General features: G+C 38.7%; 1 protein-coding gene across 4 annotated transcripts in view; it reads left to right on the top strand.

Moving 5' to 3' along the window:
* Positions 1-15417, top strand: part of ASAH2 (N-acylsphingosine amidohydrolase 2) — a 113079-nt gene that overhangs the window by 25829 nt on the left and 71833 nt on the right. The window contains exon 1 of one of the 4 annotated variants that reach the window (XM_084758004.1): positions 1544-1646. The exons of the other annotated variants lie outside the window; for them this stretch is intronic. The gene's annotated coding sequence lies outside the window, so the exon portion shown is untranslated. Of the gene's footprint in view, positions 1-1543; positions 1647-15417 lie in introns of those variants that run through there. 4 annotated transcript variants of the gene reach the window in all.

A 15417-nucleotide genomic window follows, 5' to 3' on the forward strand; every position in this document is an offset into this window, starting at 1 on the left:
CTTATCATATCCCATATATAAATACCAGTATAATTATCCAATTCCAAAGAATTTTTATCATCATGGTGCATCTAAGTTTTAGCTTATCCTGGTATGGCAGATAGCTAAGCCTGTTCTCTGATTAGCAAAGTAAATTAAGCATGCAAAACTTTGATCCATTAGCTCTGACTCAGTTTACTTCCCCAAGCACATAACCCCCTTACTAAGGTGCTCAACCATGATGTAATTTGAGATGAGCCTAGTCTTAGTGATTCTGAGAAGAGAATCAGGAAGTGATCTTATCAGTGCTGAGTTGGTTGTGTGTGCATGGGGTTGCCCTGAATGTTGACCTTATCTTATGCATAAGTAGAATCCATTTCACCAGCCTCCTTGAGAAATGTCTGAATTGACCCCTGAAGAGTTTACTTTTGTATCACAAAAGTAGTATGTGATTATTACAGAAAAAAATTTAACATGATTAGTTGGAGTGAAAAAACAAACTTCAAATTTCTCCCTAACAAACATTTTTTAGCATCTTGAAAAATATTAGTGTGGCTATCTCTACCTCTGTCTTCCTCTTTATATTCTAAGTAGCTTTAAAATGCTTATTTTTTTTAATCCAAAGTGGGGTGAAGGGTATATATCTTGGAGGAATGTGTTTCACAGTGTGGGTATCTTAGAGCTTGTTAAAATGTCATGAATTAATGTACACCTTTAATCCCCACACTCAGGAGGCAGAGACAGACAGATCTCTGAATTTGAGACCAGCCTGGTCGACAGAGTAAGTTCCTGGACAGACAGGGACACACAGGGAAACCCTGTCTTGGAAAACAGAAGCAAACAAAACAAAGCATGAATTGTCACTCCAACCACTGGTTGTAGTTCCAGGCTGAGTCAATTTGAGTCTCTTTTGCCACTGAGACCTACTTCCCTAAATACTGATTGAACTAATTGTCTATGATTGAAATGAATGCTTGGCTAGACATTAGCAAATCAAAAGTCACATGATCTGAGTAAGTCCCAGAGCTTCTCCTAGGCAAGAGAATCATGACTTTTTACATGAATTTCTGTGAGCTACAGGTCCATTTTCTTTCCTTCCTGTTCTTAACTATGTCTTAAAGATGAGGTTTCATAAACTTTGACATTGAGTTAGATTTTGATACCTTTTGAAGTGAAGGAATAACCATTTGATTGGAGATGTTTGATGGATGGGATGACAATTACAAAGGTATAATTGAGCTAAGCCAAGGAATGATCTTTATCAATTGGCAGTGTCATTGTATTTGGATACACAGGAGGCTTTGCTGTAGTACCAAATGCATGCCCTACACTTTAGTGCTTAACATGGAAATGTTGATTTCCTAATGGGAAAAATGTATACCTTATCTGTTGAGTCTTTGAAGTTTTTTTCTTCAGTCTGAGATCTGGCGTGTAGGATGCATCACAATTATGTTTGCAGTGATGTAGAAAGAGAGGCCAGGCAGAACTCACGCCTCCTCTAAAATGCCTCAGTGGTATTATTCACTTCAGTCTAGAAGTGACACATGTACACTCATAGTCCATTGGTCTGTAACTACCAGAGGGGAAAGCATCATTTTGCCATATGCTCATGAAGAAATGGAGAACCAGATGTTAACGAGTTCAGCAAGTTTCCACAGTGATCACAGGCAAGTAATTTCCGTTTGCCTAAGTGTGTGGCTTACATGACTCCAGAATCTCTATCTCTTCTTAGAACCCCTGAGTCTAAATGTTTTATTTATCCATTCATTCATTCATTTTTATTGGTGTTTTGCCTGGATGTATGTCTCTAGGAAGGGGTCAGATCCCCTGGAACATGAGTTACAGACATTTGTGAGCTGCCATGTGAGTGCTGGAAATTGAACCCGGGTCTTCTGGAAGAGTAGCCAGTGCTTTTAACTGTTGAACCGTCTCTCCAGCCTCCGCTCCCTGATTTCTTCTTATAGTAGCTTTGGGGATTGAATGGCATTGTATGCATTAGCTTATTGTTACTTTGAGATTATCATATCTATTATTAATAACAAAAGGTACATGTGCACATTGTATAGTGAAGTTGAGAGTTCACAAGAGTACAGGGACAGATAACCTTGTCCTTAGAACCTAGTTTGGCTGTATGACCTTCAGTTCTTTATTTTTTCTCGGATAGGTTTTTTCCCCCCTTGCTTGTTTGGTTGTTTTTTTTTTTTATTAAATATAAATTGAGGAGAAGAATAATACTATCCTCAAAGAGTCATTGGAACCATTAAATGAGGCAGTTTGTATTATGCTCTTGGAACACTGCCCAGCATGTACTAAGAGTTCACTAAGTTTATTTTACAGTGAGTTTTTTTGAAAGATGACTCTTCTTGTATTAACTTTGTAAAGGTCTACATGTAAGGTCTCACTGGGCTGATATTCTTTTAATTATTGTCTGTCTCATTTTGGTTAGGTAAGCCAGCCCAACCCATGCAAATCTCTAATCTAGTGACCTACAAAGTGGAGTTGTATACATCATATGGAGGGAGTAAACCTCAGCACCTCAGACTTCTGCTTCATAAGCTTTACCTTGAGCCTTCCCTGGCTTCATCACCTGACACTGGAGATAGATTCTCCTGCCTTTGTCTTCTTCAGGCTTCCAATTCCTGCCTGGTTTACCTGCTCTGACTTTCGCTCCTAGATTGGTTTATGGCCTTTAAACTCTTAGGGAATGAACTTAGGTAAGCCATTCCATCTCTAATCTCAACTGCTCTAGATTCAAGGTCCACCTCAGTTTCTGGTTAGAAAAGAGCTTAGTGGAAGACAAGTGTCAGATAAACTCTACTTTTATTAGCTGTATTTCTTGAGCCTTGGTATTTTAGATATTACATTGTCTTTATCACTGTCCCAAATCCATGACAAACCTGCGGTGATACATCCTCCTATAGGCATGGTCTCTCTAGGAGAAACATATAAGCAAGAATATTTTCCTCCCTTGTTCAACAATCTTAACAAGAGCTACCCTCGGAATGTAGAGGAACAGTCCAGCAAGAGAGAATATAAGAAATGATATGTGGTTCCCGAATGACTAAACTTTGATGGTCAATGCGATTAAATGAGGAAATTCCGAGGGCATTAGTGAGGAATTCCTTGGGCATGCCTACAAGGGACCTTCTGTAGATTAACTGAGGAGGGAAGACCCACCCAGAGTGGGCAGCGTCATGCCATGGACTCGAGTCCAGACTGAACAAAGGAGAAAAAGGACCTGGCTGATTGAGTGATGGCGTTCATCTTTTTCTCTGCTGCTTATTCCAGCTGTTCCTGCCACTATGTCTTCCTTGCTAAGACATTGTACCCTCATACCCAGACCAAACTAAATCCCTCAAGTTTCTACTTGTTAGGCAGTCAGAGTATCATGAAAGTGACAAATAAAGACAAGTGTTAGGCTCCTGTTATCTTTTGCTTTTTGGGGGAATCTGATGTATGTGTACGGATGTAGATGGATGTGCTCTAATCAGGGAAATGAGTGAATCTCACCAGGTGGATCTCATCCTCAGGTCTTTTTCTGCTCAGAACATGGAAGACAACACACCTTCCACTAACCTCCATTCAGCCTCCCCTCTGTCTGTTGTGTTTTAGAAAAAGTGTTGTTTGAGTCTGGTCAATTCTGGATACTATCAGGCTACTCTTTGATTCCCCCTTTCCCAAGTTCTACCAAAAGATAACACAGTGCTTTTCCCATAATCCCACGGACTGGGAAGGAGATGCTAAGTTTCTGTGATTTATGTGGTGGGCAAGAGTTATATGGAAAGATACTGTTACCCTGTCTCTGAAATGATGATAAATGCAGCTGTTGCCTGTTTTCTTCCAATCTGCCTTTATAATCTTGTATGGCAAACATGTCACATTTGTCACTGACAAGATGAAATAAATTCTTATCTGTTGTTTTGGAAATGGATAAATCACTGGAGAATAATTTCCAAGCACCCTGGAAAAGGTTAGACGAATCCCCAGTGTTGACCGCATGTGTAGAAATGGTGAGGTTATGCAGTTTCAATTTTATCTCTTCTCTCTGGGTAGCTTATCAAAGCTTGATAGAGAGATCTTTGGAACCTAGCATAAGATATGGGCTAAGAAAAGATAACGATGCTACTGGGGTATAAATGTACAAAACCTACCACTCTCAGGAATTCACATGATATAAAAACTGACATCTGGTTATAAAATTAGCAAGGAACTTTTTAAAAACATATATTATCTCCATGATGTTTTAACAAGATACGCTCTTGTTAGATTGTTTTCTAAAAAGGGGAAAAAAAAACTCGGAGAGATTAAAGAAACCAATATTAACCTTCAGATTCACGTCCCAGCCCTCTTCCCATGCCCTCAATGGCCTCACTTATCTCGTGTCTTTGTATCCAGGGCAGGGCTGGAGTCAGTCGGGGAGACAAACTCTCCAACAACACTGGCAGTTTTTCTCATTCTTTGCGCAAAGCTAAAGGCTGCTTAACAACTGCTGGTATGTTTTGAGGGGTACTTGGGGTTGGTGAGTTTTCCAGGGTAATGAGTAATACGTTTTTCCCTGTTCTATGCCTTCTGCTCCCTGGCTCTGTGGTTGTCACTTGGTCTTTTCTCAGGGACTTGAGCTTCTCATTGTATGGTAGAATATCCCTAGCAGTGACCCCAAAGTCACTATGTTATGCCCAGATCATGAGATCCCCCAAGACCACTCAGGAACCACTTCCGATGTAAGGGCATGAGGGTTGTTTATTCAAGCTCCAAGGTAGGCCTCTCAACCTTCACCAATGTAGTGGCTAGGGACTGAGATCCCAGAGCTCAGAAAAGACAGGAAAGGCAGCAGAAAGTGTATTTGGACTCTGGGTGCTTTCCCAAAGTAAACTAATTAGTCAGCTTGACCTCATCCAGGGAGTCCTTTCTGGGCTAGAGTGGGAGGTCTTTTGTGATACAATGGAGTCTGGTAGCTCTTTCACAGAATGGAGTTAGACTCCACAACTGTAGGATGAGTGTAGCATTCAGCCTTAAATGAGCCATCCAAATTCCAGATTGCCACAGAAAGAATTTTCTCCTTCAGATCAAGGCTAAACTGAGACAAGTGAAAAAGTGAATCTACAGCTAACTCATAATGTTTTGGGGTTCAAATCATTTTTTCCATTCATGGGCAAGATCTGTGAGTTAGTAATGTACTACAATGTCAGCCCATCCACTCTGTGTATTTAAAATTAATTTCTTTGATGAAAATTTATTGTGTGAAGCTGTTCATTACTTTATATTTGAAAGATCCTCCTAGAGTATGGGGCAGATGGCTCAGTTGGAAAAATGCATGCTATGTAAACATGAAGGCCTAAATGTGTTCCCCAGCACCCACCTAAAAAGCTAGGCATGGTGCTGTGTGCTTGAAATGCCATCATTAGGGGTGTTGAGACAAGGCAATCACTAGGGCTTAACATAATCAGTGAGCCTAAAGTCCAAGTAAGAGATCCTATCTCAAAAACATAAAGTTGATGATTTCCGAGCAATGAATGACATACAAGCTTGATCTCTGCCTTTACACATGTGTGCGTGTACACACACACACACACACACATGCACATACACACACACACACACACACACACATACACACACGCACACACACACACACACCCCTCCTAATATATACAGAACACACACAAATGAACAGCTTCTGACACATGTTCACAGAGACTGTTCGACATGCACAGGATTTACTGCATAGAATGTAGACATTTTGAAAATGCGGAAGGTCCATTGCTTATTTCTATGAGGCTGAGCTTGGACAGGTTCTTAGTGGGCCATAGCAGAAACCTCCACAGAGCCTAAAAAGAACAGAATTTCATAGGACAATAACTCTCAAAATCACTGCATGGACCAAGAGTTGAGGCTGAGCTATAGAACCCAGCTTAACTTTTAGAGTTTTGCTGCTGGGAGACAGACCATGTGGGTCAGAGTTGTGGAAAGAGGAAGCAGCCAGGAAGCTGCCACCAGATGCAGGTGGCCATGAGGTAAGGCAGAACGATGCATGTTGCAGCCCCTGCATCTTTCAAAGGGTTCCATCCTGATTTGATATCTTACGTCAGTGCCAGGACAGGCAGGTCCCCAGCCACTTTAACAGTGTAGGAAGGTGAGAGCCCAGCCTCTGGAACTGGAATAGGATTTGAGTGAAGCCTATTTCCTCTGGTGTTACATGAAACCTGCCTGTCCTGCCAACTGGTGACATATCAAAGAACAAAGCTTGTGTCTCCTCCCTCTGTCTTGTGCATATATCCATCCATTCACCCTCCCACATGTACCCATCCATCCAACTTATGCTTTTTTGTTGCTGTTGTTTCTTAAAAATATCCTGTTTCAGGATGTATTTTAGGACAACAGCCACCATGACAAAAAGTTCTTCAAAAATTTAACCACAAGATAATTAGCATGGTAACATTTTGAAAAGAGCGTTTTAATAGCCTATCTAATGACTAGATAGTATTGTTTCCCCTCAAATGTCTCAGAACTTTGGGGAAAACGCAAATCCGCTTTCTCTCCATCAGATTCCAAATGATGTTGGCTTAAGTCTTATAGCATCCAGGGTTGCTATGACTCTTTGGGATCGTCCCCTCTGTGCTGTCTCTCCCGTTTTTTGTTTTCCCTTTCCCCCCATTGCTACCATACGGGCATTCCTGCTCTTCTCTCTCATGGCTCTTTGTGTTTCTTCTGCTCCTGTTCTCCCTCCTTCCTCCTCTTCTATGTGTATATAAACCAGATAGCTCACTGTCTTTCAGTTTTGGGCAGCCTGGGTTTTCATGCTGGCTCAGCACATTGGTCCTGGCACATATTCACTTGTCTTTTAGTGTTTTCTGTAAAACAGGCTGGCGGATTTAGAGGCCCATCTGACTTAAATTTAACTAAACGGTAAAAAAATCCTTGAGAGTAATTTTTGAACATCACACACCGAGACTTGACAAATCTCTTTGTTGAGTCTTTTTCATGCCCTCCCCATCCCTTAGTTGGTGCGATATCCTTCATCAATTATTTGACTCTTCCAGGGTAGGTTTGTACAGAAAAACCTTAGTAGATTTTTAATTTATAAACCTATCTCCTCTCTATTTTTGCTATTGGCTATTAGAAAGGAGAATTAGTTCCTTGGTGTCTTTTTAAAAATGATGGTTGTATAGGAATGGTAAGTTTCTGTATCTATGGCAGAGTGAGAGAAAGCTATGGATTACAATAATTTCTCATGTGTGACTGATCATGGGGCTCCACAGAGAATAGTTATGGAGAAGTGGAAGTTATTATCCTCATTTGATTAGCACACCTGAGTTGAAATGACACATTGTACTCCATAAATAAGGATATAATATTTAATCATAAGAACTTAAAAAATCACGAGATGAAAATGATAACTACATCTATGAGTTAATAGACTCAGACACATATGTTTTATCCCATTGTGTACCTATTTTAAAAACTATCAAATTATCAATCTTTGATTAGTAGGAACTCTTTTACTTCTTTTTGACACACTTATAATAATCTTGATGACCTTCTTGAGTTCACATATAATAACATATTATAGATTTGGTTCATGTAATTTCTGTTCCTGACCCCAGAGCAACAGTCTCTCCAAGGATGTTTGGTTTCTTAAGCAAGAAATTATATAAAGGACAGCATGGACACATGTTTTCTTAAAATAATAAGTATTATAGGGGCTAAAGAGTGAAAATCTATAACTGTAAATGTAGACTCTATAAAGTCAGAACCATGCCTTTTATGGCCCAGAAGTGATAGATAAAAGTCATCTATTAAGAAAATTTGGAGCCTAGAGAGATGGTTCAGTTGTTAAGAGCACTTGCGGCTCTTCCAAGGACTTGAGTTCAGTTTCCATTGAAGGAAAATTAAGCTGTAGGGTGAGTCCATTTCTGCTATTCTTGGTTTTTGCAGGCCACTGCCTAGCTTCACACGTGTGCAGAGCACAGTCTCTAAGAATAGGAAAAACTTCCTTTCTTCTTTACAAAAGGGATACAAGGACTGTCACAGAAACCACCAAGAAATGAAAACAAAAACCACCCTTAATCACCAGATAGTAGCTCTGTCTTGCTGTGCACTCTCATGTCTGGTCTTTATCATGTGCTATTGCAAAATTTCAGTGCTATTGAAGCCTTTCAGGACTTGAGCTATAATACTGTTATCATGGTCACTATTTTAAGACATTCTCTTGCAGCATAGCTCAAACTGGTCTCTAAAGCTTGGCATGCATGTCATTACCTTGCTGCCAATATAATTTTAAATGTTAACATTATTTGTGGATCTCATTTTTTATTAAAAATTTAAAAATTTTCTACATATACATTTATAATATTACATATATATATATATATATATATATATATATATATATATATATATATATATATATATACAATGAACTACCTACAGCAAGAAGAACCTACAGCAATCAGGAGTTATATAAATGTTACATTTTTAGTGTTTTTGCTATTTGTATTTCGCAGCCTTGAAGAAAACATCTTTCCTATCTTGGTGCATCTAAAATTCTGAATGTAAATCACTATCTGTCATATCTTGTTTTTATCAACTTAAAATATCTATCTAGATGTAAAAAGATATTAACCATAAACAACTAAGATTAATTGTAAAATGAAATTATCTGATCTTCAACCCCATCAGATACTTGAGAAAGAAGAAATAAAATTGATTACCTGTGTATACAGGGAGTGCAGGTTAATAGCTTCCCAAATGAAAAGATGACAGAGACAGTTTGCTGCCTGAATAGTCTTCCAAAACTATCTATTATGTGGGAGCATCATCGTCAGTCTTCTGGCCCAATATATCTGACAGACATATTTGTGAGGCAGGAACTATTGAGGACTTGCTTACCCTGCCTTGGCAGAGTTTGGCTGTTGACTCTGCCTGCATCCAAGCTTGCCCTTTTTTAGGCAGAATTCTGTCTGTGGTAGAAATGAGGACATTTTGCCTAGTGATGTGTTTGCCACATTTGAAGCTGTCTCCATAAGGAGGTTCTTTGATGCTCATCATCCTCTTTGGGGTAGGTTAGGTATTGACAGGAGTTAACTTGTCTCATTGTCAATGAATCTTTAAAATAATAAAAAACATTTTAAATGCCATATTCTGTATGTTTCTGAGGTTTTTGATTACCTTATCTAACTATTTTACCTTATCTTTCTATAGAATCATATCTATCTGTTGCACCTAAGATGTATATTCTTATGATAAAAATAGACTAGTAATTGATATGACCATGATTTGATCAACTAACAATGAACTTGTATAACTTGTTTATCCTAAACAACCTGTAATAGGATTTCAAAGCATTGGAAGTAAACCTTGTATTATAATTGAGTTATACGTGTACAAAACCTCAGAGTAGAAATATATATATATTATGAGGCTAATCATACATTTGAATTCTATACCACTATATCTAAAATTAAACTTATTTTGCATCTATAAACAAAATTCTATACCAGTGTATTAAAAATAAACTTGTGAGTAACAATTAAGGCATTAAGTTGAGGAGTAAATTCATTAATATATGTTTGTTCTAACTTCCCTATATATTTCTATATTCCCCTTCTTTCTTTTCAACCCCTATCTCCAAACTTAAGAATGGAAGACAAAGGAAAAGAGAGACATCCCTGAGTCCAACCTTGTTTTCTCTTTAAATAAGACCAATAATAACTTATAACCAACTCCCATTGAAAATAAACCTCTATACCCCAAGAAAGCAACCAAAAACCTACCTGACCCTCTTTAAAGGAAATGGGTTGTCATTCTCTTAAGGTTTCTTCCAGCTGATTTTGAATAAATAATACCTTTGCAGGGGCTGAATAAAGTTGGGGAAATGGTTAAACAAGCTAAGAATAGAATTTGTGGTCCAGTTTCTAAGTGTTGAGAAAGTTTAGGCTTAATTAGAGTCCTGTGTGGGACAATTTGAAATGCTGGACCAATTGGGATTGGAGAGTTTCTTTGAAGGTGTGCTGGGAGCTGTCTTGTTCTGATGAGAAACAGCAACTAAGCACTTGGTGCTGGAACATGAAGGATACAGGGTGTCAGTGTCCAGCATGTTGAGAGGAATGAATCCTGTCCGGTATGATCCAATATCAGTGTCTGGTTCTGTTGTTCTGAAAACATAATTTCTCACAAACATTATACAGTCCTAAAATTGTAAACGTATAAGGTGCGCATGATACACAGAACAATTATGGCTGGTTCTCTGCTCTTTGTATGAGCAGAAAAAAGCTATCTGTAAATCTTCATTCATGTCACACAAAGAATGGCATCTAATAATAATTCATAGGGATTCTGCAGCCAATAAGAAGCATTGTCTCTGCGTAGACATTCACTTATCAGCCAGTCTGAGAACTATTTCCATATAGTGGGATTAGCAATATAAGTTACCTGTTTGTTCTGCAGTTTAAATTCTTCACATCCTGACATCCTGATTGTATTCCCCTCCCTCATCCTCTCCTGATCCTCTGTCCCTCCCTCATCCCCTCTTCCTCCTCCCCTAGTCCTCAGAAAGGGGGGAACCCTCCTCCCCTAACATCTGATCTCTGCCTATCAAGTCTCATCTGTACTACAAGTAACTTCTTCCTCTGAAGCCTGGCTAGGCCACCCTGCCGGGGGAAGTGATCAAAGTTCAGTGGCCAGCATCTATGTCCAAAGTAGTCCCTGCTCTCCACATTGTGGGACCTACCAGGAGATTATGCTACTTCATCTGAGCAGAGGGCCTAGGTCCACATCATACATGATCCTTGGTTGATGTATCAATCTCTGTATTTTAGTGTAGTTAATTTTTATTATGTGGCTAATATTTGCTTATGAGTGAGTATATCATTAAAGTTTTTCGAATAAGTCCTTCACTTGCTTGGTTAGAGTTACTCCTAGATATTTTATATTGTTTGTGGCTATCGTGAAGGGAGTAGTTTTCCTAATTTCTTCCTCTGCCTGTTTGTCATTTGTATACAGGAAAGCTACTGACTTTTTTGAGTTCATTTTGTATCCTGCCAATTTGTTGAAGGTGTTTATCAGTTGTAGGATTTCTCTGGTGGAATTTTGGGGGTCACTTATATACACTATCATATCATCTGCAAATAGGGATAATTTGACTTCTTCCTTTCCCAGTTGGATCCCCTTGATCTCCTTTTGATGTCTTATTGCTCTGGCTAGAATGTCAAGAACTATATTGAAGAGATATGGGGGCAGAGGGCAGCCTTGCCTGGTCCCCGATTTTAGAGGGATTTCCTTGAGTATCTCTCCATCTAATTTAATGTTGGCTGTTGGTTTGCTGTATATGGCCTTTATTATGTTTAGATAAGTGCCTTGTATTCCCGATCTCTCCAGAACTTTAAACATAAATGGGTGTGGAGAGGACATGCTATTGAGACTTTAGGCGAGACTAGCATGGAAGAATGTGGAAATAGTAGGACCCACAGGGTCCTGGAAACCTACAAGAAGAACTTTATGACAGGCAGATCTGGGTCCTGGGGTCCTCCTCAAACTAAGGCACCAGCCAAGGAGAATATAGGCAGTAAACTTCGAACCCCTACCAAGACCTAGCCGATGAACAAGATATTCTGCACCGTTGAGTGGAGAGTGAGATCTGACTCTCACATGAACTCTGGTGCCCCTTTTCTGACCACATCCCCTGGATGGGGAGGCCTGGCGGCACCCAGAGGAAGGATAGCAAGTTACCAAGAAGAGACTCAATATTCTAAGAGCATATATTGGGGGGGGGAGGTCTCCCTTAATCACAGACATAGGGGAGGGGAGAAGGGGGGAAGTGGGAGGGAGGGAGGAATAGAAGGAAACAATGGAAGGGCTAACAATCAAGATGTAATATGAATAAATTAATAAAAAATATAATAAAAAGAGCAACATATTAACCACAAAAAAATGAGTGAGTATATACCATGCATGTCTTTCTGGGTCTGGGTTACCCCACTCAAGATGTTCTTTTCTAGTTCTATCCATTTGCCTGCAGATTTCAAGATTTCCTTGAAAAGCTGAATAGTATTCCATTGTGCAAATACAGTTTCTTTATCCACTCTTCAGTGAAGGGACATCTAGATTTTTTCTAGATTCTGGCTATTACAAATAAAGCTGCTATGAACATAGTTGAGCAAATGCCCTTGTTGTATAGTGGAGCATCTTTCGAGTATATTCCCAGGAGTGGTATGGCTGGATCTTGAGTTAGACTTACTCCCAATTTCCTGAGAAAGCACCAGATTGATTTCCAAGGTGGTTGTACAAGTTTGCACTCCCACCAACAATGGAGGAATGTTCCCCTTTCTCCACATCCTTGCCAGCACGTGCTATCACCTGAGTTTTGATCTTAGCCATTTGGATAGGTATAAGATGGAATCTCAGAGTCATTTTGAGTTGCATTTCCCTGATAACTAGAGATGCTGAGCATTTCTTTAAGTGTTTCTCAGCCATTTAATATTCCTCTGTTGAGAATTCTCTGTTTAGTTCTGTACCCCATTTTTAATTGGCTTATATGGGTTGGTGGTTTTTAATTTCTTGAGTTCTTTACATATTTGCCCTTTGTCAGATGTAGGTTTGATGAAGATCTTTTCGCAGTCTGTAGGCTGTCGCTTTGTTCTGTTGACAGTGTTCTTCACCTTACAGAAGCTTTTCAATTTCATAAGGTCCCACTTATTAATGGTTGATCTTAGGGCCTGTGCTGTTGTTGTTCCATTCAGGAAGTTGTCTCCCATGCCAATGAACTCAAGTCTCTTCCCTGCTCTTTCTTCTAACAGATTTAACGTGTCTGGTTTTATGTTGAGATCTTCACTCAATTTGTACTTGAGTTTTATGCGGGATGATAGATAGGAAGCTATCTGCATTTTTCTACATGTAGCCATCTAGGTAGGCCAGCACCATTTGCTGAAGATGCTATTTTAATTTTTTTCATTGTATGGATTTGGCTTCTTTGTCAAAAATCAAGTGTCCATATGTATGTAGGTTTATTTCTGGGTCTTTGATTTGATTCCATTGATCAACCAGCCTGTTTCTATGCTAGTACCATGGTTTTTTAAAAATTACTGTTGTTCTATAGTACAGCTTGAGATCCAGGATGGAGATTCTTCCAGAAGACCTTCTATTGTACAGGATTGTTTTAGCTATTCTGGCTGTTTTGTTTCTCCATATGAAGTTATAAATTCATCTTTCAAGGTTGGTAAGAATTGTGTGGGTATTTTGATGGGAATTGCATTGAATCTGTAACCTGCTTTTGGTAAGATGGCTATTTTTACTATGCTGATTCTCCCAATCCATGAGCAGGAGAGATCTTTCCATTTTCTGAAGCCTTCTTCAAATTCGTTCCTCAGAGATTTGAAGTTTTTTTTTTTCATACATGTCTTTTACTTTCTTGGTTAGAGTTACACCAGATACTTTATATTATTTTTGGCTATTGTGCAGAGTATAGTTTCCCTAACTTCTTTCTCAGGCTGTTTGTCATTTGGATACAGGAGGGCTACTGACTTTTTTTTTTAGTTGATCTTGAATCCAGCCACTTTGCTGAAGGTGTTTATTAGCTGTAGGACTGCCTTGATAGAATTTTTGGTGTCATTTATGTATACAATCATATCATCCACGAATACTGATAGTTTGACTTCTTCCTTTCCAATTTGTATCCCCTTGATCTCTTTTAGTTGTCTTATTGCTCTACCTAGGACTTCAAGTACTATATTGAAGAGCAATCAAGAGAGTGGACAGCCTTGTCTTGTCCCTGATTTCAGTGGAATTGATTTAAGTTTCTCTCCATTTAGTTTGATGTTGGCTATAGGCTTGCTGTATATTGCCTTTATTATGTTTAGATGTGTGCCTTGTATTCCTGCTCTCTCCAGGACTTTTAACATGAATAGGTGTTGGATTTTGTTGAATGCTTTTTTGGCATCTAAGGAGATGATCATGTGGTTTGTTTTTCTTTCAGTTTGTTTGTATGATGAATTACATTGATGGATTTCCATATATTGAACCACTACTGCATGCCTGGGATAAAGGCTACATGGTCATGGTGAATGATAGTTTGATGTGTTCTTGAATTTGGTTTGCAAGTATTTTATTGAGTATTTTTACATCAATGTTCATAAGGGAAATTGGTCTGAAATTATCTTTTGTTGTTGAGTCTTGTGGTTTATGCATCAAGGTGACTCTGGCCTCATAGAATGAGTTTGGTAATGTTCCTTTTGCAGAATAGTTTGAAGAGAATTGGTATTAGCTCTTTTCTGAAGGTCTGGTAGAGTTCTGTCAGGAATCTATCTGGTCTTGGGCTGTTGTTGTTGTTGTTGTTGTAAGACTTTTGCTGACTGGCTCTATTTCCTTAGGTGTTATAGGACTATTCAATTTGTTTACCTGGTCTTTACTCAATTTTGGTAGTTGACAGCTATCAAGAAAATTGTCCATTTCCTTTAAGTTTTCAGATTTTGTGGCGTATAGGCTTTTGAAGTAAGACCTGATAATACTTTGGATTTCTTCAATGTCTGCCATTATGTCTCCCTTTTCATTTCTGATTTTGTTGATTTAAATATTCTCCACCTGCTTTTTAGTTAGTTTGGTTAAAAGTTTGTCTATCTTGTTGATTTTCTCAAAGAACGAGCTCTTGGTTTGGTTGATTCTTTGAATTGTTTTCTTTGTTTCCAATTTATTGATTTCAGTCCTGAGTTTGATGATTTCTAGCCATCTATTCCTCTTGGGTGGGTCTGCTTCTTTTTGTTCTAGAGCTTTCAGGTGTGTGGTCAAGTTGCTAATATGGGAGCTCTCCAATTTCTTTAAAAAGGCACTAAGTGCTATGAACTTTTCCCTTAACACTGCTTTCACTGTGTCCCATAAGTTTGGGTATGTTGTGCCTTCAGTTTTATTGAATTCTAGAAAGTTTTAAATTTCTCTTTTTATTTCATCCCTTGCACAGATGTCATTGAGTAGGGAGTTGTTCAGTTTCCATGAGTTTGTAGGCTTTCAGTTGTTTCTTTTGTTGTAGAGTTTCAACTTTAATTAATGGTGCTCTGATAAGATGCAAGGTTTTATTTCAGTTTTCTTGTATCTATTGAGGTTTGTTTTGTGACCAAGTATATGGTCAATTTGGGAAAATGTTTCATGAGGTGCTGAAGAGAAGTTGTATTTTTTGTGTTTGGGTGAAATGTTCTGTAGATATCAGTTAGGTCCATTTGTTTCATGATGTCTATTAGTTTCCTTGTTTCTCCATTTAGTTTTTGTCTTGATGATCTCTCTATTGGGGAGAGAGGGGTATGGAAGTCTCACACTATTAATGTGTGGGGTTCAATGTGTGATTTAAACTTTAGTAATATTTCTTTTATAAATGTGAGTGCTCCTGCATTTGGAGAATAGATATTTGGAATTGAGATATCATCTTGACACATTTTTCCTTTGATGAGGATGAAG

This window comes from Acomys minous (assembly GCF_964271855.1).
Source record: "Acomys minous genome assembly, chromosome: 2".
Classification (NCBI taxonomy): domain Eukaryota; kingdom Metazoa; phylum Chordata; class Mammalia; order Rodentia; family Muridae; genus Acomys; species Acomys minous.